Source organism: Tamandua tetradactyla, chromosome 5, assembly GCF_023851605.1.
Source record: "Tamandua tetradactyla isolate mTamTet1 chromosome 5, mTamTet1.pri, whole genome shotgun sequence".
NCBI classification, from domain to species: Eukaryota; Metazoa; Chordata; class Mammalia; order Pilosa; family Myrmecophagidae; genus Tamandua; species Tamandua tetradactyla.
Window position 1 is genome coordinate 63,611,016 of NC_135331.1, and position 24,451 is coordinate 63,635,466.

A 24,451-nucleotide genomic window follows, 5' to 3' on the forward strand; every position below is an offset into this window, starting at 1 on the left:
TGCTTGCTAGGGTGCTATGGGCAAAAAAGAAATATGTTTATAGGAAACAATAAGGGGTAAATCTTGCTGATCTAGTAATATATATATTCAAGAGTTCCATTAATAGATAGTAAAGTACCAGGCAGAGGGGCATTGCAGGGAGATTTTTTATGTTTTGTTTTTATTTGTTTTTTATTAAATGCAATTTTATTGAATATATTCACATACAAAATGATCATTTAAAGTATACGATCAATGGTTCACAGTATCATCATATGGTTCTGCATTCGTCATCATAATCGAGTTTTGAACATTTCTATTACTTCAAGAACAATAAAAATAAAAAAGAACACCCAAAACATTCTATACACTCTATGCCCCCTATTATTTATTTAATTTTTGTCTTTTTTTTTCTTACTCATCTGTCCAAACACTGGATAAAGAGGATGTCAGTCACAAGCTTTTCACAAACACATAGTCACCCCATAAAAGCTATATCATTATACATTCTTCTTCAAGAATCAGGGCTACTGGATTACAGTCCAACAGTTCAGGCATTCTTCTCTAGCAATGCCAATACACCAAAAACTGAAATGAGATATCTATACAATGCATAAGAACTTATCACCAAAATGACCTCTCAATTACATTTGAAATCTCTCAGCCACTGGGCGGGCCACGGTGGCTCAGCAGGCAGAGTTCTTGCCTGCCATGCCAGAGACCCGGGTTTGATTCCTGGTGCCTGCCCATGCAAATAAATACATACATACATACATAAATACATACATAAATAAATAAAATCTCTTAACCACTGAAACTATTTCATTTTATTTCTCTTCCCTTCTTTGGTCAAGAAGGCTTCCTTAATCCTATGATGCCAGGGTGGGGTTCATCTTCTGGAATCATGTCCCAAATTGCCAAGGAGATGTGTGCACCCCTGTGAATCATGTCTCATGTAGCAGGAAGGACAGCGCATTTACCTACAGAGTGGGCTTAGAGAGAGAGAGGTGCCTGCACGTTTTAAATCCTAGCCATTCTCCCCTTGTAGCTCTTGAAAATCCTCCACTGTGACATCAATCTAGGAATAAGAGGGGTCAACATAGTTATATATAAGGTCTCCATGGGAATAGGAGGCCCCAGATCAGTGATACAAATTTTTAACAGGCATTTTTTTCTATAAATGATGGTCAGATTACAAATTTTTGGGTAACTCCTCTTACCCAGGGAATTAGGATTCCCAACCAGTTTGGTCGCACAGGCCAGCACCAAGGCCACAGCACCTCACATCTCCTATTTGTATGGTCTAAGGCATGGGCAACAATAAATTACTATCATTGCCCCTTTTAGGCTGCAAAGCAGCTGACCCTTTAATGTGTATCTTGAGTGCCTATATCAAACCTTCCATTAGCATTTCAATAGGAGCTGGGGCTGCAGCTCATGGTTTGGCATTTAAGCAGGTTGGGACCTGATAAATCCTTTTAGTCCATTGTTGTAGGGATTTCTTACCATATTTCAGCTGTACCTTTAAGAGACCATTCATTCTTTCTCTAAGCCCTGCCCCCGTGGAGTTATAGAGTAGATGAAAAGTCTACATTACATCATAGTCCGTAGCCTATATTTGGGTTGTTTGTCCAGTGAAAGGGATTCCTTTATCACCGACTATGTGTAGGTATTCCACAGAGAGTGCTTATCCTTTCTAAACACATATGATGACTCTCTGACTTACTTTCCTCACCAGAAAAGTTAACACAAGTCCCATGGCAATATCTACTGCAGTGAATGCATACCTTGCGCCTTCTGAGGGTGGAAGGGGGCTGCAATCCATTTGGAAACTGTGATTGGCTGATGTGTCCCATCCAATGGGGCAATTGTCATGGGAGCATGAAGGGCACATCTGTGTGGTGTCTATTAGCTGTTGGTGTATGATAGAGAGCTGGAACTGCTGAGCTAAACACCATAAGGTTTGATACTCTCAATGTCCACTCTTTCAATGAAACCACTCAGCAGCATCTCAAGTTTCAGTAGTGTAGCTCTGGACTTGAGCAAGAGCATCTACCTCAGTGCTCCTGGGTAGCGTGTTAAGATTGTGGGCGGGGACATGACAGACAGTTACCTTTTGTCACTGACAGGTGTCTCAGATGCTTTCCCATAGCTCTCATCACTTTAGGGGGTGACCTATAACTGTTCACTGTTCTTGTTTCCAGGTGCCCATGCAGGTTTGCGAGGCCTTTGTAAACAATCCAGCTGTCGGTAAAAAGAGTTAGCACATCTCCTGGATGAATTGCCAATTGTTCGTACCCAGACCAAGTTCATACAGAGCCCGGGAGGATGAAGATACTAGATAGTAAAACATGCTGGTTACAGAGTAGACATATTCATTGGGACTTATGAACAGAAGTTTTCCAATGACAGTGAGCCGGATGTTTTCCACTTGGAAAACTGAACTGAAATGCACAAAGCAATATATGAATTCAGCACAAAGACATACAGTATGAGGACACTGGGTCTCTAGTATAATTGTTAAAGTGGCCTAAGACCGATGTTTTACTAAGGTTATTGTCTAAGCTAAGATAGAATCAATGCTGTTTTTACATCCATAATTGCACTTTTCCCCTCTGGGGAAATTGTTTACTCTCTTGACCTTTGTCTACTTTCCTGACGTTTGTCTTTGACTATAGCAGTCTTGTTGTAGGCTTTAGGAGGGACAAGTGTCAGCCACCACATGAAGTCACCTAGATATCCTAGTTTTGTTGGCCAGAGAAGACCACAAGGACACAATACCAAAATCCTTTCCTTCAATACTTGAAATATGATGTGTTACCTAATGCCCTCCTCCTGTTAATATAGAATGATTTTTTTATAATACCTATGAGGAATCAGCTTAATCATATCTATGTTTTAAAATAGCTAATATTTTAAAAGACTAGAAACTACTGTATGTATATCCTGCACAAAATATATGAATAATTATAAGTAATGCATTATTGCTAAGTGGAAATAATGAATTTTGACATGCCTATTTCCATGTTATAAAATATACTTTTGTTTTACCATCCACAAATATTAACTACAAGAATCTATTTTCTGTAAAGCAATAGTCTCAGCATGATTTTTATGGCCACACTATCAATCCTCTAAAACAAGGATTGTAATGAGAATAGCATCTTTTAATTGGATAACACTATTAGCAATTTTCACCCTAACCAACCTCGTCATTTTTATCAGAAAGTAACTGATTGCATCTCTCCATAATTAAAATGTAGATATCTATGCCAAAGATCAAAGTTGACTCTGTCAGGACTCAGACTGTTACCATCTAACTTCAAATTGCTTAAATAATGAAATCAAACATTTATGCATAATACTAGGTTTGACTACCATATTTGTTGTGGGCTGCAAATTTCTATAAAGAAAAATTAAAGATAACACTGAAAAGGGACTAAGACTTTTTTGTAAAGGAGAAAATCTCAGTTGCTTTCAGGAGAAGCTTTAAATATACAGACAAAGAGATACTGAAAATAAAAGAATAGAGATAAGATGCATAATAACAACACTAACAAAAGAAGGCAGGTATAGTTACACTACTATGCTAATTTATTAATTAGGTGAACACTCTGTGTTTTAATAGTATAGCCAAAATCTCTGGGAAAGATTTTCTTCCATAGACCAGTGTATGTTTTCCACGGGATGGGATGTGAACTTCAATGATGGGTGTGATATTGGTTATTGCCTGGTCCATTCTTTGCTATGACCTTCTTTCTTCTGAGCTTGTGCTGCAGAGATCTGCTCCCCTGAGGATTCTGACTCATTAGCAAGTGACAGTCACCAGCCAGAGACTTAGGAGTTTATACTTAAGGTATAACCTCTGTTTTTGTTTGCAAGCTGCCAGAATGTGATAATACCAGAAAAGGAACAGCTTTTAAAAAGGAGAACTTAATAAGTTACAGTTTTAAAGTTTTAAACCTATAAAAATGTCCAAACTAAGGCATCCAGTGAAAGATACCTTAATCCAAAGAAGGTCAATGGGTACAGAACACCAATGTGAGCTGGCAAGTCACACGCTGGCATCTGCTGGTCCCTTCCTCCTGGGTTCCATTGCTTTCAGCCTCTGTTCCTGTGGGGGTTCCTCACTTTGTTTCTCCAGGGCTGGTCTACATCTCTTGGCTTCCTTTGGCTCTCTCCAGGTTCTGGCTTGCTTAACATCTCATGACAATGTTTGCTGGGCTCCAAACATCTCCAAATATCTGTGCTTCTGTTCTCCAAGTATTGGCATCTGTAACAGCTCTCTCTTTCTCTGTTGGCTTTCTCTCTATTGGGTCTACTCTCTCCAAAATGTTTCTTCTTTTATAGGACTCCAGTAAACTAATGAAGACCCACCTGGTATGGGTGGAGTCACATCTCCATCTAATCAAAAGATCACACCCACAATCGGGTGTGTCACATCTCCCTGTGGAGATAATCTAATCCAAAATTTGTAAACTACAATATTGAATCAGGATTAAAAGAAATAGCTGTTCCCTCAAGATCAGATCAGGATTAAAGCATGCCTTTTGGGGGTATGTAATAGCTTCAAGCCAGCACAACCTCCAATAACCAAAGTGGATCAAATGTTACCAAAAGTCAAATATCTAAACATGGAAGAAAGCTTTTTAAAATGGTTTGGATCTATTTTATGTAGCTTCTAAGTATTATGTTGGAAAATTCCTTTTCCTTCCTACTTTTCAGGACACGCAGAATTTAAGACACAGCATTATTTGTATCCTAGCAGTACCAAAAACTTCCTGTGCCAGTTTGAAAGGATTAGGTACCCTAGAAAAGCCATGTTTTAAAACCTGATCCCATAATATCGAGGCAGGCATTTCTTTTAATTCCTATTCAGTACTTTAGGTTGGAGACTTGATTAGGTCATCTCCATGGACTCACCCAATTGTAGGTATTAATTAGAGGGAGATATGACTCCATCCATACAAGGTGGGTCTTGATTTTGTTTACTAGAAACCCTTAAAAAGGGAAGCACTTTGGAGAAAGTTTTAGAATGACAAGAGCGACAGAGCCACGAGAATCACAGAGCCCACGCAGCCAGAGACCTTTGGAGATGAAGGAGGAATACGTCACTGGGAGAGCTCCATGAAACAGGAAACCTGGGGAGAAAGTACAGAGATCACTGTGTTCACCACAGGCCTTCCCAGTTGAGAGAACCCTTGAGCTTCAACGGCCTTTCTTGAGTGAAGATAACCTCCTGTTGGTGCCTTAATTTGGACATTTCTATAGACTTACTTTAACTGGAACGTTTTCATGGCCTTGCAATTATAAACTGGCAACTTATTAAATTCCCGTTTTGAAAAGCCATTCCACTGGCAACTAGCAAACTAGAGCACTGCCTTTCAGTTTCCAGAGTTCGATTCAAGTCCTGTTTGAATTTTTCAGTGTGCATTTATTAGGCATATTGAGCTGTGTGCTTTTAACAGTGTCAGGTGCAATGACTAAAGTAGTGCTTATATTTTTCTATCAGGAGTGATCAGGATCTTGGAGATACAGGTTAGTAATCTGGCAGTTACAGAGCCAGTTTATAAGTGGTATATGGATTCATCCACTCAATCTGAGCAGGTACATAGGCAATAGAGCAGATAGATCACTTCCAGTAAGATGGTTATGCGCATGGGCTGCAGGGGAAAGGGGCTTTGATTTACTTTCTTCAAACTACTGTTCTACATAGAAAGAAGGTGAGATTAAGGGGAAAAGATGGCCAATGAGTAATTTCCTCTTAATCCTTGCAGGACCAAAACATGAGTCCCAGGTAACTTCTTTCATCAGATCACCTGGTTAATGAATTTAAAGAAAGCAAAGTTCTACAATGTGTTTTTTATGTGAAACAAGCAAATGTTTTAAAAGGAAAACAAGGTTAGGCATTCTTTTTTCCAGCTGACAGTTAAATTTAATGTTTGTCCTCTGTGATCCTAGCGCTTCCTGGGAGACTTTCTAACTTATGCATTGAAATGATCTGACTACACATCTGTCTTCCTTATTAGACTGTCAACTTGATGAGAGCCAGGGATATGTCTTTTCCACCTCATGATCTTTAGCACAGTTCTCTCTATATGGTAGTATCTTAATATAGAACTGTAGCAATTTCCTAATGTTTTATAAAATTCTTTCCTCTGGCTGGAATGCATTTCATGCAGGAGCGAGTGCATTTTATGCAGGAACTAGTTTCATTGTAAGAGTAGAATTACATCACTAAACAGTCATTGAAATCAAATACCTGGTAAAATCAGTCACCATCAATCATAAAATCCAATAAATAAATATAAGGAATGTCAGATTCAATCTTATTATGAAAGGGTAGGGAGCATACAGGAATAACAAAAGCAAAATAACTCTTAAAATTGTGAAAAAAGGTATAAAATTTCTGTACTCAGTGGAATTTGTTTCAAAGTATTTTTCATTTTGTTTTGTTTTGTTTATCAGTAGACTCCACCACTAACTTTAGCACCCTCTTTTCAATTCACCTTTTCCCAAGTGTGGCCTCTCTCTCATCATTTACATGTCCCAAGAGAGAAGCAAGCAATCATCCTCTAGATGTGGAAAGAAAAACAATTCTTAACCCTCTTATGAATAAAAGAAACAAAATGGAAAATGTACTGTGTTTACAAAAAAATCAAAGTCACAAAAGACTCCAGCAGCAGTATGGTATTCATCACCAAGAAAATATTCATTACATAGAAAAAAAAAAAAAGAACAAGGTGTTTAAATTTTGAGGAAAGACATTTACTACCCAGAATTAAATCAGTTTTATAACTTGCAAGCTGCTATAATCTGTCACAGGAAAAAGAATGATGATTATATATTATGGGTAGTTAAAGGTGTGGCTTTTAAAAACAATTATTTGAGTTAGGGTGTACCTGCAAACATAAAATAGTCTCATGCCCTATCCCATCCATTATGTTTGGAGTAATAGTCCTAGACAGTTTTATGGCGTAATTATGAATAGTCTCTTAAGTTAACAAATTTAAAAGTGTATTTTTCATCAACAGTATCACTAACTAGCAGTTACTGAACGTTTAGCAGAAGCTTGGCTCTAATGAGTATTGACTCTGTAAAGAATAAAATTTAAATACAGAATGCTTCTTCATAAGACAGACAAGTAGTTAGTAGTTAGCAGTTTATAGTTAGTTCATGTCAAATGGAGCAATTTTTCTTTCATACAGTTGTTAGCTGTTCTGTATAAAAGCAGAAACATTATTTATAATTCCCAATTGTATATTTGCATCCATGTACATATATATATATATACACATACATAAATACATATATTTTATATATATCTATATATATATATATGTACACTCACACATATATGTTCTCAGGTTTATATACATTCTTAGGTACAAAATGAATAATGAAAAAATCTATCTATTCTTGGGTTTATGACTGAGACCTAAGGAAATAGAGAATTATAATTATTGAACAGAAATACAAACTCAAGAAGGTCAGCAAACTAGGACTTTATATGGATGTTCAGTAATTACAAACTTTTAAGGTAAAAATAATTACATCATTCCAGATCCTTCCATACCCAATGCACAACTCTTGAACACTTCCATCATGCACTGGACACTGCAGGTGAGCACAGCAAACCTGATTGCCCCTAATGGTAGCCTATGCCGGAGAAAAACGATGGACTGAAACTTAGATAAACAAGATTTATTTATAATTTTGTCTTACATATTTGATTTGTTTGGTAACAATATTTAATTTTTAGTACAACTTAAGTTATTACCTTTCAAAAGAAATATTAATACTTTCTCAAGGGTACTATAATGCCCTGGTTGGACATCTATACATTTTATTTTCTGCTCTCAGCAAATCATAATTAATCAAAGTCAGAGTAAAACAGAAAGCATAAAATACATAATTCTCATTGAATATTCCAGGCTATTTGTGTTTCTTTAAAATCATCCACCCATCTTAATTTGTTATGATGAAGATTCTCTCGAAGATTCTCTACATTCGCTTGGTGTAATAGGTTTGTGTTGAAAATAAGTTCAATGCAAATCTTAGGACTTTTATCACAGAGAAAAATGTTCTGTGATCTAACTTTCCTACTTTGCCTTTCATTTTCATTGTAGACAAAAAAGAGCTATCTGAGAGTTTGCTATGTATTTTTGCCATGAATTATTTGTGCCTCAGTCTCTGGCATATTGTATAGCTTTGTTTCCAAGAAGCCTCCTATTTTAAATTCTTTTGCAACCTCCCCTGTTATAGCATAGTGCACTTTTGGGAATTGACCACGAGACTTGTTCTAGCCAGTGAAATGTGAATGGACATTATGTCTCCAGAGGACGAAATATGCTTACATGTTAGGCAGGTTCGCCTGGCCTTTGCACTTCTGCTAGTTTAAACAAGAGCATGCCTCAGGTAGACTCTGGACAAGAGTTGTGTAAAACTCATGGCAGAGACCTGGACCTAGCCTACAGCCTGGATCCAAGCTTACCCTAAACACAGTTTTATACAGAACTGCTTGTTCAAGCCCAGCTGCGATTATCCAAGCCTCTTCAGACCCATAGAGCCGCGAGCATGAGATAAATGCTTGTCACAATAAGCTGATGAATTTTAGGTGCTTTGTCAACATTTTTACTTTAAAAATGACTGATAGCACTCAAATTAAAGCTATCCTCTTTCCTCTATGTGTTTCCATAGCTTGTGACCCTAGCTTCAGGTGTAGCAAAACTACATCTTACTTGCTTTTTTACTTCCTAAGCTTTTTCCCCATCTCCATTTCTAAAAGAGCTGACATTTATAAAGAATTTGAATTTTAACTGTATTGAAAGTTCTACTCTTTGCATTCTTCTTTTTTTTCCCTGAAGTTTGAAAATTATCTAATAATGAATTAACTTTTAGGCTCTGGCTGATGGTATGCAATATCTTGCTGAAAATATTCCCATTTTGCTATTGGTTACCAAGTCGAGTGCACTTTTGATTTAGAATGTTTATATTCTCTCTGTTTTTCCAAATTTTCCCCAATTTTTTCTTCCAGCTTCAAGAAGAGAGTCAAGGTAGGAAAATGAAAACTAACAATTGAATAAGAATGTGCTAATTTTCTAAATTCATTAAATTGCAATACTATGAATTATTCTTGCAGTAGATTATAATCACTTCTAGCAGAGTCCAGGTAAAAGAAAGACATTATATTTTGTTGTTCATGTCCAGATTTCATGCATAATCTCTGTGAAATGGTGGGATCATCATGTACTTAAAAACCTTCCCACTAATCAAGCATGAGAAGCCACAAAATATACACTGCACAGATGGGCAGTTAATTTCTTTCCCATTGAGCTTGCAATGTGCTCCATGATGTTGCAGCAGCTGTGATGAGAATGGTGGATGTCCCCAATCTATGCTTCATTTAACTTCGGGAATTCTAAAGTATCGCATTGTGTAGGAAAAAGAAATACTTTAAAGCAATGAAGCTTGGTGTCCTGAAGCAGCATTTCATTTTCAACAACTGAAGTTTTAGCACAAATGTTAGTACTTACATATTTCTTCCTTTTGACAACTTTACCATCAATTTAGATTGTATTTCATTATTAAATATATACTGTCAAACTAATTCTGCATGTCCTATGAAAATCAATAGTACCTTGATGCTGGAAATGCAAGTATTGTGCAGTAAATGTTGTGTTTCAATTGTTTATCACTCAAATTTATTTTTCTCAGATACTGATAATACCACATTATATTTGTACAGCACTTTTATAGTCAAGTGTTTTCCTGCCAAATGGGGATAAAAATGTTTGTCCTACCTTTCTTTTCGGAGCTGATGATGTGATTACCTGTCATAAAAGAAATAAAAATGCTTTCTAAAGTGAAGACTGCTATTAGAGATATGGGATTATCATTGTCATCACACCTGAGGAGAATTTCAGTGCAGTAAAAATTGCACAGGCTTTGAAATCAGACCTGAATTTCAGTTGGGATTCCTTTACATATAACATGTGCAAAACTCAGTAATTTCCTTTCTTTTACACTGAGCCTCAGTTTACTTGTGCAATAATTTGAATAATTATGAAGTAACATAACAATTGCAAATGTGTATGTATATATGCAAATATGTGCATGCTTGTGTGCTTGAAAATTACAGGAAAATATATGCATGAAGTATATATTCAGTATTTGACTAGTATTTGATAATTGTTTTTAAATTTTAGCCTTATTATGAAAGTAATGACTTTGGATAGACCAAAAGGCACATTTTATGATACATATTAAGGGAGTAGTACAAATCCAACATAGAAGAGGAATTATAGCGACTGATTGGGAATCATCGTCCATGACCTCCATTTAGTATACCCAAATGGTTGGGTATTTCTGCTTGGGCAAAGGTGTTTGATGATTGTATTTCTGTAGATCTGATCTATTATAGACCAGAGCTTTAAACAGTGAACACTGCTGAGTCTTGCGAGATAACTGCTGCATGCATCATATTCTTCCATTCTTCAAGAGTTGGCCAAACCACTATAACCCCAGCGATAGAGAAGGTTATTCAGACTGTAAGATGGTAAAATTTCTGTGCAACAATTTATTGCCATGAATATGGTAATAAAGGTCTGCTGAATTAAAACTTGGAATGTATAAAAGTATAGACCTTTATTGCTTTCTCCAGCATTACCTGTCTGGTAAGAAGGGATAGGCAATTGATTTTCTCTTTTGGGAAGCTCTTTCATGTCTGCGTTTTTCTTTCCAAGTAATGGTGTGGAAATGAGAGCAGTTTAATTTTCTGTTGTGTTATAGTCAGGTTCATGTGTCAACTTGGCCAAGTGGTGGTACCTGTTTGTCTGGTTGGGCAAGTGCTGACCTGTCTGTTGTGATGAAGACATTTCATAGAATTAGATCATGATCATGTCAGCTGCATCCACAACTGATTCCATTTGTAATCAGCCAAGGGGAGTGTCTTCTGAAGTGAATGATGCTTATCTGATCACTGGAAGCCTGTTAAGGAGGATTCAGAAGAGACAGGCTCTCTTCCTGTCTGGGCTTGGGAGCCTATCCTGTGGAGGTCGTCCAGACCCTCCATCCGAATCGTCAGCTTCACAGCCCGCCCTGCGGATTTTGGACTCTGCATTTCCTTGGTCACGTGAGACACTTTTGTAAATCTTATATTTGCGAGTGTTCCCTGTTGGTTCTGTTTCTCTAGAGAACCCTAACTAATACACATTGGAAGATGCTCATAAATTTCTTATATACCCTTAGTAGGGATTGATTCTCTTTCTTACTTTCTCACTTCCACAAGTCCCAGAGTGCTATGAACCCAAGTCTTTTGGAAGAAAATCTTACCTCTCCCTCCCCCTCCCCCTCCCCCTCCCCTTCCCCTCCCCCTCTCTCAAAAGTATATGAAATACTTTTGATGTTGTTTTCTTGGCCTGATGCCCCAGACTCAAATATCTACAGTACATGAGTTAAATCTCTTCTACTCTGGTAAAGAGTATATGCTGGATGAATCATTACATCCTCTCCTTAATTCTCTATTTAGCATTGAAGAGTTGCAGTTTCTAACATTTTTTCTATATAAAAGATATAAGATGTCTTTTATATATTTTTATAATTAACATCTATCTGCTTTCACTACAGTATTAGTTCAATGAAAAGTATTTTTATATGTCTTTTTTCTTCTGTCCAAAATATTGCTGGCAAATGACAGGTGCACAATAATTTTATTCTAATAAACAATAAGTGATTTTAAAATATATATATTTGAATTTACAGAAAAGGAAGATTTTCAAACTTCTGCCTCCTTAAAGATAAAGATGTCATCTTTAGGTTCTAGCTAAATGCACTGGAGCCGTGTCACGGTGGTAAGCCAAAGCCCAGCTAGTACAGTATTGCTTTGACTTCTCTATCATAATTTCTCTCATGGTTTGTACTGCTAAGGATAACTGGGTTGAAGATCAAGATTATACCACATGAATATTACTTCCTGATAGCAGATCATTCCATTATTTTTGTTACTTACTTTCTAAAACTTTTTAAAGTATGAGAACAAAGTATGTAAAACTTGGAAAAGTATGAGAAATCCTACATTACAGGGAAAAACACAATAAAATATGGCACTTTTTATTTCAGTGATTTTTCCTTGCCACATTTATATTTAGAACACAGAAGATAAAAGACAGAGACATTGCCATTTATTGAGTGTCTAGGAGACCTTAACAATGCTGGATGAAGGATCCATCTACTTGGATTTGAATTTTGAGTCGTAACTTCTACCATTTGCTTCTTTTGATGAGACTCTTAAGCTCTTTGTATCTCATGTCCTCACCTGCAAAACAGACATGAAGGGTAACTATTTCACGTGGTTAGTATAATGGTTGAATTAGCTAATACCAAGTTAAAAGCTTAGCAAAGCCCTTTGGAGATTCATAATCTCTGTTAATGTCATTGTCCATGCCATTTTATTATCAGGAGTATTGCTCTCCATCTTTGATATTATCTACCACGTGATATGTAAAGACTGCAATTGAGTACCGATTATTGACCATGCTGAATTCAACCAATTTTATAATGTTGTGAAATTGCCTCATTTCTCTTTCATGATCTCATTTACCTACTTTGCTTTCAGTGTTTTTATTAGAAATTATCTAGTAAAAAGCCTTGCTCTTTAAAGGAAAAAAATGAGGTCCATGAAATTTTAAGTTTATTACTTGAGTATCATGTTTTAGGAGACTGGGCTTTTGGTTCTCATTCTAGTACTCTTTAAAATATGCACATAGTCATGAAAACAAAAGTACTTTGCATACTTTCAGCATTGAATTAACTTGTATTCTAGGTTTCCAATGCTAAGGAAACTAGCATGAATAACAGGAGAAAACCTTCTATATGTTAGGGAGTTGTGAGCCGTACATCCTTCTGCATGATGAACTGAATTCATTTTTCATGAAAATATGTAATGATAGCAGGTATTTATAAAATTAAATAGGCATAAAATAAGTCAAATATGAGAGATTACTCAGGCATGGTGAGGGGGTGGCTTCTGCAAAGCTAGATGATAACTGTGTTCTGGGAATGAAAGAAAAACCTGCTTTGTGGGAGAAGAAAGAAGGGAGGACTGTATGCACTGGATTTTCCCTGTATTGGTTCCTCAGTCATAGTTTCCTCCAGCAATGTGGCATTATTAGTCTTCTACATAGAATTCATAAGAACACAAAGATGGGGAAAAGCAATGATATCATTCATTGAAAATCGCCTCCATTTTCAGACTGTGCATAATTTTTAGTAATGACACATGTTTTTAATAATGCGTTATATATAGGCATACGTATGTATACATGCATATATTTAAATTATATGCACACAGATGTTTATGTATTTTGCAAAAATATCTCTCCTATATATAAAAATGCTAGTTTTTGTTGAATAACAATGTTTTGCTTTAATATCATTACAACATTCACTGGATATTACTGGATAAAATTTAAAGGGGAATGAGAATGAAAAGAGAGATTTTAGGAAATATGTTAAAATAATAATTAGAAAACACTAAAGATTAAGATCTCCTTGAGTTCATTGAGCTTGAAAATGATTACAGCTTAAACTAATAGTTTTTAAAATTAATGCCAAATTATAATGAAAACTCCATAGATGTTCTTATGACATCCATGTCACTAAAAAGTATCTCTAGATAGATATTACAGCAATAATTACCAAAGGAATGGATGGTAATTAGATCATTAATTTAAAATGTTGCTGATATAGTTTCAAATTTTAATTCTGTTTAAACCTGGACAAGCCTGAAAGTAAATGTTCAAAGTGCTCTTCAAAGCCAAACAAGGGTTCTGGTCAATAGCTTAACTTTGCTGAATTTAAGTGAGATCCTTAAACTAATTAAATTAGAAAAAGGAATACTCCCCAGTGAGAGCTTCATTTTTTTCTGTGGAGCCTTTTTTGCAACTGCCATATTCAGAGATGGAAATACTAAACATCTGCTTTTAAGGGACTCATGAATGTTTAATCCTGATGAATAGATTACACCAGTGGGATCCAGGCAAACAGAGCAGATCAAATAAACATAAAATAAAATACTCCCTACTCCGGAGGTTTTTTCTTATGCTGCCTTCCTTCAATCATTCTGCTTTTCTACTTATTAATACCTGCATCTTCTATTGTTTATATTTAAATATGAGTGTGTATATTCTTGCAAAGTAAAAAACATATACAGACACTCAAATAAGACTATTCCATATGCCATTTATCACTGTTTTAATCTTTTAATAATTTACATAACATATATTAATAAAAATGCCTTTATTTTGTCCAAAATTATTGTAAAATTCTTTTAAAAGTTGGACTAAATCCTAGGGAAATATTTTTTTCTCAACACAAAACATAAGAATTTATGTAAATAAAGAATTCTCAGGATATACCTAAAGAATGTCTAAGTAATGCTGTGTCAAGGGGAAGAGTCATACACTTAATCTACATAAAAATCACAAATCCCATTTCACTGATTTGAATAGAAGTAGCATGCATCATATAAAATTTGTAAACAGCTAACTGTACCTTCAGGTTCAGATGACAAAACAGTCTTGCATGAAATATTAGATAGATCGAAAAATAGATGTAGATATATGATAGATGGATAGATATTTAACTTAGACTTAGTTATAATTCTTAGGGAAATGTAAATTGATCAGATTTTTGTATGCTGTTTTTATTTTACAATCACTACATTATTTCATTTATTCTGTAAGTTATTAAGTTAGAAAAAGTGAGCAAAATTCAGTGGAAACATGTTTCTCTAACAAATCCTTGATTCTTAGCAGCTCTGAATAGCGCTTACTTTTAATACGCTCTTACAGACGTTATGTTGATCTTTAGATGTGTTGTATTGTCACTGAGTATTTAAGCGGACTTTAAGTTCTTCATCTGTGAAAACATAAGTAAGAAACGCAACATGATACTTTACAGTTTAAAGACAATGCCCTGTTTGGCCTTGTAATGTAATTCAATAATACAGTTACTCTGCTTCACAGTGCAAAATCAAGTCCCGCAAAAGAAAAATCAGGGATAGACTAAATGGGTCAGACATGTCTAAACCTGCAGAAAACTCAAAACCAGCAGACATTATAAAACAAAACGTGACACCTGATTCCTTTTTCCCTAGTACTCAGATCTCATCAGTACCCCTTCCAAATATAATTGTATAATAATTTAATTTCCATGTCCGCCATGGGTCGCAGCTGAGTATGTCACTTGCTATCATATGTGACTCCAGTCTAGCCTCCTCACTGTTCTTTCTTCCTTCTTCCATTCTTGCCGACACTCTGTTAGCCACAGGAGGGCTCCAGTAAACTCTTGGAAATGTAGTTCAGAGACCATCAGCCCCCTGCTAAGATGACTTTACAATTGGACCAAATCCAAACACTTTATCGTGAAATTCACAATCTTGCGCCTGCAAGACAATGGCATACATCAATAAAAGGGAATAAATACTCTATATACCTAGCAACATGGATGGATTTTAAAAACATTATGCTGAATGGCAAAAGTTGGGTCTTGAAAAGTTTCATACCGTATGATTCCATTTATATGTCATTCTGGAGAAGCCAGAAGTGACGCAAAAATTCTACTCAGTGTTTGTTACAGGTTAGACAAAGGGAGAAAGTGTAATCTCAGGGGGTGAGCTCAGTGAAGACTTTTAAGGTGGTGGAGTAATTCTGTATCCTGATTGTGGTGGGGATTACAGAGTTTTACACGTGTTGAAAGGAGTCAAATATGCTATTTGATGATTTAAAAATAACTTTTAAAAATATTATTCGGTTTAAGTATTTCCGTTTGCAAAATACAATTTGTTTACTTGAATAAATGATTTAAGTTCTCTGGCAAGAGTTTCTTCATAAATGAAATTACAGCAATATTATTATTTGTAAAGGACTGTTGCCTGTAAAATATAAAGTGTTGTCGCTTCTGTTTTCTTTTGTTTATCTTATTTATTCAGTGAGTATAGGGAGAGGCATTATTTATATTTCTTGGGAGAGATTCAATTGATCAATTCATTTCTGTTAATGTAGTCTGTGCAGCTAGGTGGTGTTGTCAGGGAACCAATTTTATTGGAATCCCTGTGGTTTTATAGAGCAGGATGGGTGATTTATGAATGATACATACAAATTTAAAACAATTGATAAAGTTCTTTCTACCAAAAATGTTATGATGACAATCTAAAATATTCTAAATGGAATTTTCAGTATAAAGCTGATATACTTAAATAAACAATTACAAATTAATTAAAGAGCCCTCCTAAAATTCAGTCAGTTGTTTTGGGTAATATTTTTCTAGTTCAAGTATAATAAAATTTCCTGATTTTTAAAATATCGATAGTTCAAACATAAAACCCCTGTTATAAACAGAGATCCTTAGGTGTCATACATCTGAATTTTGATAGATACCCACCATATTTATTCAGTCGTCTTGCAATCACAAGAAATCATGTGCCCTTTACAGATTCTATGTGGGGTTATAGAATATCTTTGCAGTGAAGGGAGATTATTACATTTCTTTCATGTATATGAAAGTCTCATAACTCATATATATCACAAAGGGCCTATGGAGTTTGTAAGTTATTAAGGTCAGTCACGAGAAAAAAAAGATAATCACTTTTTTAGCCCTGAAATATTCAATTTATTTTATGAGAAAACATTTTTACTGATATGTTTTATCCAGGTAGTGGGATAAAAACCATGGCTAATTAAAAACCTAGTTAGTATAAACCAGGGATAACAATATCTAGGGTTTCTGAAATAAGCTTTACTTGAGATATAAAGCAATAAAATAGAAAAAAAAATCAAAGACTGCCAATGAATCCTTGATGCCAACATCAGAATGGCACATATAACATATATAATTGCATTATTTTTATGATTGGATTGTAGGAAAATATACAAGGAGAATTGAGGAATTTCCCAGGTGAAAATGACAAACTGGTATGTAGACTAGTCATGGTTTCGGCTTAAAGAAAATCCGTCTTGCTTAAGAAAATTCTTTTATAGAAAGTTTCTCTTGTTTTGTTACATAGAATGTTTTGCTTCTTTTAAGTATCCTGAGGATTTTGGTACATTTTTAATGTGAAATTCATTTTGACAAGGTTGTGTTTATATAATCACCAAACAAAATTCGAAGACTGTGAATTCAGTCAAAAACATGAGCAAAAGAAAGAATATTCTCAAACCGACTGAATAGTTAAGTCTGAGTGTGTGTTTGTCTTTCACTCACTTACACTTTTTAAAACTTTATAAAATGTATGAGGAGTAAGCACTGTATGGGGAAATATTTCAGTAATCTCAAAAATCAGTCTTTTAAGATATCTCCTTTCACTGCTCTTATTATTTATAGGATGCATATTTTGTCATTCACTAAATTGTTGAATCATTCTGTTTTTATTCATTCACATTTTAGAAATTGTTTCATTTCATTGAAAAATATCTCTCAGATATTTTTGCTTCCTGTAAATACATATACTTATCAACATTTCAACAGCTATAATTTTATTTCTTCAGATATTTGAAAGCAAATATTAAATTTCCTTAAATTTCTGTTTTTCGTAGTAAAATTTCACAAGGTCAACATTTCCTTCTTTTTCTTAACATTCTTTCACCGTTACGTTTAGCTTTCTTCTCATTCTATTCAGTTTGCTTTTCAATAATATTTTAAAATTGAAATTTCCCCATGGCATCACCATGCAATAGACGTGAAATCCAAAAGAGAAATGTCAAATCACAATATGTATATTGTTCAAAGAAATGGGAGATGGTCTTGACGACTCTTAACTACCTTCATTAGCAGAATTATAACAGACTCAAGATGGTGGACTAGGGGAAGCTCGTGAAGACATTAATTTACTGTGAGTAGATGGGACAGTTTCAGACTGCACACTATGGCCACCTGAAGGGGAGAATGGAAGTCAGCAGGAAAGGGACTGTGATGAAACATAGGAAGTTTTGAGGTAGAAAAAAGAAAGGTGCAGGACAATATGAAGTGAGAGTCTCATTCTCTCAGATAAAATGAACTGTTGATGAAAAGTGGTCAATATATCAAGATGTCCCTGAAAACAACATGAGAGGAAAATTAGCTTTAAACTTCTGACATCTGGAATACTTCGAGTCATGTTTTGAGGACACAAATTCAGACAAGAATTTTTCTGCCCTTTGTCATTACTCTCTTTCCACGTTCCAGGTACAAAGTGGTGAAGCCACGTTAGCTAGCTAGGACTGGTCAGGGTTGGGAGATGGAGAGAAAAGGTAAGTTAGAGGAATAGAGATCATATATTTTTCTTTCCCTCTCAGGCTGGATCAAGACGGGGATGGGGAAAATATTTTGAAGATGAAATAAATTCAGAATTGTAATCAATATATTGCACAGGACATTCTAATTTCTCAATTGATACTCTGATTTAAAGCAACTATAAGTCATCTCTTTACTTAAGGAAAAAAAAAAAAGCAGACAAGCCAATGTTTTCATCCAAGAGCTGGGGGAAGTCATTCCCTGGTAAGTAAGGGTTAAAAGGAAGGGGTAGACAAAATAAAAGTGTTTTAATTAAAACTGTGAAAAAACATACATACAACATGTGAACATACATCCATACAACACGTCTCCCTAACCTTACAGAGCTCACACTGAGCATGATATGATCTAACATAGAACAGCTATGTTAATAATAGAAATATGTTTGCTTATGTTATGATTGTAGGCAATCAGACTCTTAACTAATATTGGTATTTTCTCATGATCTATTCTATTAATCTTTTCTTTCTTGAAACTGCTTAAACTTGATTACTCATATGGAATTTTTAATTGTGAATGGTATAGCAAGTTGAAAAAGGTCGAGTAACAAAAGAATGAAGGGCGATGTTTATGGATAAAAAGTAAGGGTCGAAGCTCTTTTACATCAGAGCCCAGAAGAAATTGAGGAAATTAATGTTGTAGCCAGAGTTATCACAAAAGCACAGTCTGAGACAAAAGCTGGCATATTGGAAGTTTATTTTGGAAATGGAATCCAAGAAGTGGGGGTATGTAGCAGAAAGTTAAAAGAGAAGAAAATGCCAATTTAAATGTGTGTTATTCAGCTAATGGAGTTGCAGGCCCTTAGATATTACGAAATCTATATGAATATGTGTTGAAATTTCTTGATTAGAGCTCAAGACCTGCCAATAAGTTTCCATGGCTGTATGACAGACCTAATGCCCTCTGTGGTCTTTCCTTTTTCATGGCATCTTTCCTTTTTCGTGAAAGGTAGTACCTGTTTGCAGATGAGAAATAGATTCAGCCTGCCTCCTGCCAGTAGAAGTTTAGACATTAAAAGCACTCAATTTTTCACAGTCCCATCAGGTAAAGACAGTAATAATTCAGCATCTATAATTCTATTGAAAACTATGTAAGCCTCCTTTGAATCTTCTTATGCTTCAGTCTATTAAACAAAAACCATGCATAATTATTTTAGGGATTAGCCATTTTCTACCTCAATATCCTGCCCAAATGGCTGAGGATCAACACTTTTATGTCCCAAAGGGCCTTATTGTTTGATTGGGATTTGTGAGGCACACCCTTAATCTCTTCAAAGGGTCTCTTGTACTCTGAGGAACAACCTTTGGCATTACAAAGGTATTTAGAAAGATTTACAATCACACATTTTGTCTTGTCTTTACTTATGCTTTTTTAGGCAGTACCATGTTTCCATCTTTGCTTGGAAGTAATTTTTAATTTCAGCATTTGATGTGAGGAAACACTATGAAATTTCAAACACATCAAGTCCTAGTTCCTGTTTGTTGAACAGCTCTCCCTTCAATTGATTTTTCTCCTTTCATATATTAATGTACACAGTGAAAAGAAATAAGACAGAGATTGGAGTTATGCAACTGTATACCAAAGAATGGGTATGCATTAATTTCCTAAGAATTCCACAACAAATTACCACACATTTAATGGCTTAAAAACAACAGCGTTTTATTGACTCAGATTTATGGAGATGGAACTCCAAAATCAAGGTGTCCTAAAGTCCACACCCTCTCCGAATGCTCTGTGAGATAATCCTTTCTAGCCTCTTTCAGCTTCTGGTGGTTTCAGCCTTTCCTTGGTTTATAGTTGCAAAGCACCAATCTCTGCTTTTGTTTTCACACAGTGTTTTTTACTCTGTGTTTTTCTTTTCTATGTGTCTCTTATAAGGACTCCTATCACTGAATTTAGTGCTCACCAAGGCAATCCAGGATGATTTCATCTCAAGATTCTTAATTTAACTGCATCTGCAAAATCCGTTTTCCAGAAAAGTTCATTCACACTTTTTGGAGATAGGACACGGACACAACATTTGGGGGCCAACATTCAACCTAGTACAAGTTCTACCTGTGCTCATTTGCATTTGGGTATCAGTTGTCTCTGTAGCATTTGTTGAACTGTAGATATCTGTAATTAGGAGATTTCTAAAGGTGGGAATGAAAGAGCCAAAATCCATAGGGCAGGTTGTGAAGCTGGTGGCACCAGTGAAGGGTTTGGATGAATTCCACAGGAGAGGCTCACTGGCTGAAGAAGCAGTGAAAGAGTCTCTCTTCTTCCTTAAAAACCTTCAATTGATTGGAGTATCTCATTGTGGGAGACACACCTTAGTTGATCACAGATGTAACCAGGCACCGATGCAATGAACTGACGGATGATTCATTACACCAACCTTCTGGCTCATCAACCAGCCATGAAATATCTTCGCAGCATCGGTCAGGCCAGTGCTTGCCCAACCAGGCAACTGGGCATAATCATTTAGCCAAGTTGACATCAGAACCCAACCATCACAGTCCACCCCTTGTCAGCTTTACACATCATCTTGAAACACACTCAATTTCCAAATAGAACACAATAACAAACATTTGTTTCCCCTAACAAATACTCAGCTATCCTGCATACAACTGGAAATGTACCACATTTCTCATTTCTCCAAATAGGGTGCAAGTCCTTAGGTAACATTAACTCTTAAGCTTCTGTATCCTATGATTTACATACTATAATATGAATAATACAACATATGTCATATGATAAGAGGAATACAAGATATTTTCTCATGTACAAATACAAACATACTCATAATAAAATAGGAAATAAATATCTATACCATCATATTCCTTTCTGTAATTGGTCATGTGACCATAGTTCATATTTATTATTATCTTCTTCTACAACTCATACCATGTTCCCTTTACCCTCAGCAAGCATTTCAGCTGTGCATGTTTCTTTGCCTGGTGGGATGACCCAAAACTTCATTCCTGAAATTTCTGGGCCATTGGTAGTCTTCCCTGAATTAAGTTGTTGCTGTTTTCCTTTTACTGTAATCACAGGATATGGTAGTATTAAGAGATGCCCTAGGGGATCTCTCATATTCCAGGAAAACTTTTCTTTACCCTCATTGTGCAATTGCAGACTTATTTCTCCTTTACAGTCAAAATCAAGTACCCCAGATGGAAGAGTAATCCCCTTTTGTGCCTTTGGATACAGTGGCATGAAAGAAGCCCAAAGTGGCCAGGTGGCAGTTTTAACTTCCAGTTCAATGGAATCATTATTGTGACTCCAGATTGGAGCTTTCCTCCTTTTGGAACTAAGCCTATGGTTTCAGAGACAAGAAACAAAAATTTTCCTAGTGAATCACTAAGAGTGATAGTGAGTGGTGCCACTCCCATTTCCACACCTTGATTCCTGGACCCATGAATCCTGGTTATGGGAGAAATAGCACCATATACTGGATGCTAATTCAGAGCATATACAGCCTCCTGGAGATCATCACCCTAGCCCTGAAAGGTGGTGTCACCTAAGCCATTGTAGTTGGGTCTTCAAAAGGGCATTCCACCATTATGTTCACTCAGCTGACTCTGAATGATGGGGAACATGGTAAGATCTGAGAATTCCATGAACATGTGCCCATTCCCGCACTTCATTTGTTGTGAAGTGGTTACCTTGATCAGAAGCAATGCAGTGTGGAATAGCATTATGGTGGATAAGGCATTCCAAAAGTCCATGGATGGTAGTTTTTACAGAAGCATTGTGTGCAGAGATTATAAACCCATATCTGGAGTATGTGTCTTTTCTAGTTAGAACAAATCACTGCCTCTTGCTTGATAGAAGTGGTCCAAAGTAATCAGACTACCACCAGGTAGCAGAGTGAACACCTCGGGAAACAGTACCATATCAGGGGCTGAGTATGGATCTCTGCTGCTGACAGATTGGGTAGTCAACCTTGGTGAGTAGAAGTCTATGTTGCTGAGCTAATGCATAACCTCCAACCCCACCACCATGCCCATTTGGTTCATGACCCCATTAGGCAATGGCAGGAGTGGGCTGAGGAAAGAGGATGACTTGTATCCAATCCACAGGATGGGTCATCTTATCAACTTGGTTATTAAAACCTTTCTCTGCTAAACCACCCTGTGGTGAGCATTCACATGGGACACACATATCTTCATATTCTTTGCCCACTCAGAAAGGTCTATCCACATACATCTTCCTCCGACCTCATTGTTACCAGTTTTCCAATCATGCTTCTTCCAAGTCTATTATCAACATTATCAACAGCCTGTGAGTCAGTATACAAATGCACATCTGGCCAGTTCTCCTTCCAAACAAAATCACAACCAGGTGCACTGCTTGAAGTTCCACCTACTGGGAAGATTTCCCCTCATCACTGTCTCTTATAGACATCCCACAATGGGTTATAGTACTGCAGTTGTCCACTTCTGTGTGGTCCCTGCCTATTGTGCACAACCATCCCCTGCCTATTGTGCACAACCATCTGTAAACCAGACCTAAGTTTTCTCTTCCTCAGTCAACTGACTGTAAGAAACTCCCCAAAAGACCAGAACTCTGGGCTGGGAAAGAGAAGATAATGTGGCAGGAATGGGAGCAATGGACATTTGGACCAGTTCCTCATGTTACTTACTTGTGTCTTCAGGATCTGTTCAAGCCTGATCTCTTATATACCATTTCCATTTTATGATAGAGTGCTTCTGTGCACACCCAACTTTATCGTTTGGTGGGTCAGAAACACCCAGCTCATGATAGGTAACTTTAGTCTCATGGTAACTTGGCATCCCATTGTTATATTTTCAGTCTCTACCAAGTCCCAGGAGCAGACCAAAAGCTGTTTCTCAAAAGGAGCAAAGTTATTTGCAGTCGATGGTAAGGCTTTGTGCTTAGATCTTAAGGGCCTGTATTGTGATTCTCCTATAGGGACATGCCAAACACTCCAGAGAGCATCCATATTTGCCACTGGCATTTCCAGCATCATTAGATCTTCTGGTTCACATGGCTCAAGTGGACATGTTGTAGAGCCTCCTCTTGTTCCAGTCCCCACTCAAAACTAGCAGCTTTTCTGGTCACTTGATCAATGGCCCAGAGTAGCACACCCAAATGAAGAATATATTGTCTCCAAAATCTAAAGAGGCCAACTAGGTATTGACTAGATGCAACAGTTTATCCATTACCTTAGAAGGTGTAACTCCACATGACCACTGGACACCAAGAAATTTCACTGAGGTGAGAGCCCTTGTATTTTTGTTGAATTTATCTCCCATCCTCTGACATGCAAATGCCTTACCAATAAGTCTAGATTAGTTGTACTTCTTGCTCATTAGGTCCAATCAACATGATAGTATCAATATAATGGAGCAGGGTGATGTCTTGTGAGAAGGAGAAATGATCAAGGTGCCTGTGGACAAGATTGTGACATAGGGCTGGAGAGCTGCTATACTGTTGGGACAGGACAATGAATGTATACTGCTGGCCTTGCCAGCTGAATGAGAACTGTTTCTGGTGGTCCCTACTGACAGCTATTGAGAAATAAATATTTGCCAGATCAATAACTGCATACCAGGTACAAGGTGAAGTGTTGATTTGCTCAAGCAATGATACTACAATTGGAGTCATTACCTAGTTAAGTGTATGATAATCCACCATCATTCTCCAAGTCCTATCTGTTTTCTTCAGAGGTCAAATAGGAGATTTGAATGGGGATGTGGTGTGAATCACCACCCCTACATCCTTCAAATTCTTAAGGGTGGCACTAAATCTCTACAATCCCTCCAGGATTACAATATTGTATTGCTTCTGATTCACTATTTTGCTATGTAGGTGCAGTTCTAGTGGGTTCCACTTGGCCTTTTCTTTCATAATAGCCCACATTCCATGAGTCAGAAAACCAATGTAGAGAATCTGCCAGTTGCTGAGTAGGTTGATTCCAATTATGCATTCTGGGACTGGGGAAATGACCACACAATGGGTCTGGGGACCCACTGGACCCACTGTGAGATAGACCTGAGCTAAAACTCCGTTGATCATATGACATCCATAAGCCCCTATTCTGAGTTGTGGAGCAGAGTAACATTTTGGGTCTCCTGAAATGTATCTCCTCTGAGCCAGTGTCCAACAATCCCCCAAACAAATAAGCATGTCCTTT

The 24,451-nt window shown here is 36.5% G+C and overlaps 1 long non-coding RNA gene across 1 annotated transcript; it reads right to left on the reverse strand.

Annotated features, from left to right (window-relative positions):
• Positions 1-12,154: 12,154 nt before the first annotated feature.
• On the reverse strand, positions 12,155-24,058 carry LOC143682473 (uncharacterized). The gene is made up of 3 exons (XR_013175153.1): positions 23,926-24,058; positions 14,813-14,898; positions 12,155-12,295 (listed from the first exon to the last, which is right to left on the reverse strand). It is a non-coding gene; the product is annotated as an uncharacterized LOC143682473 (long non-coding RNA).
• Positions 24,059-24,451: the final 393 nt, after the last annotated feature.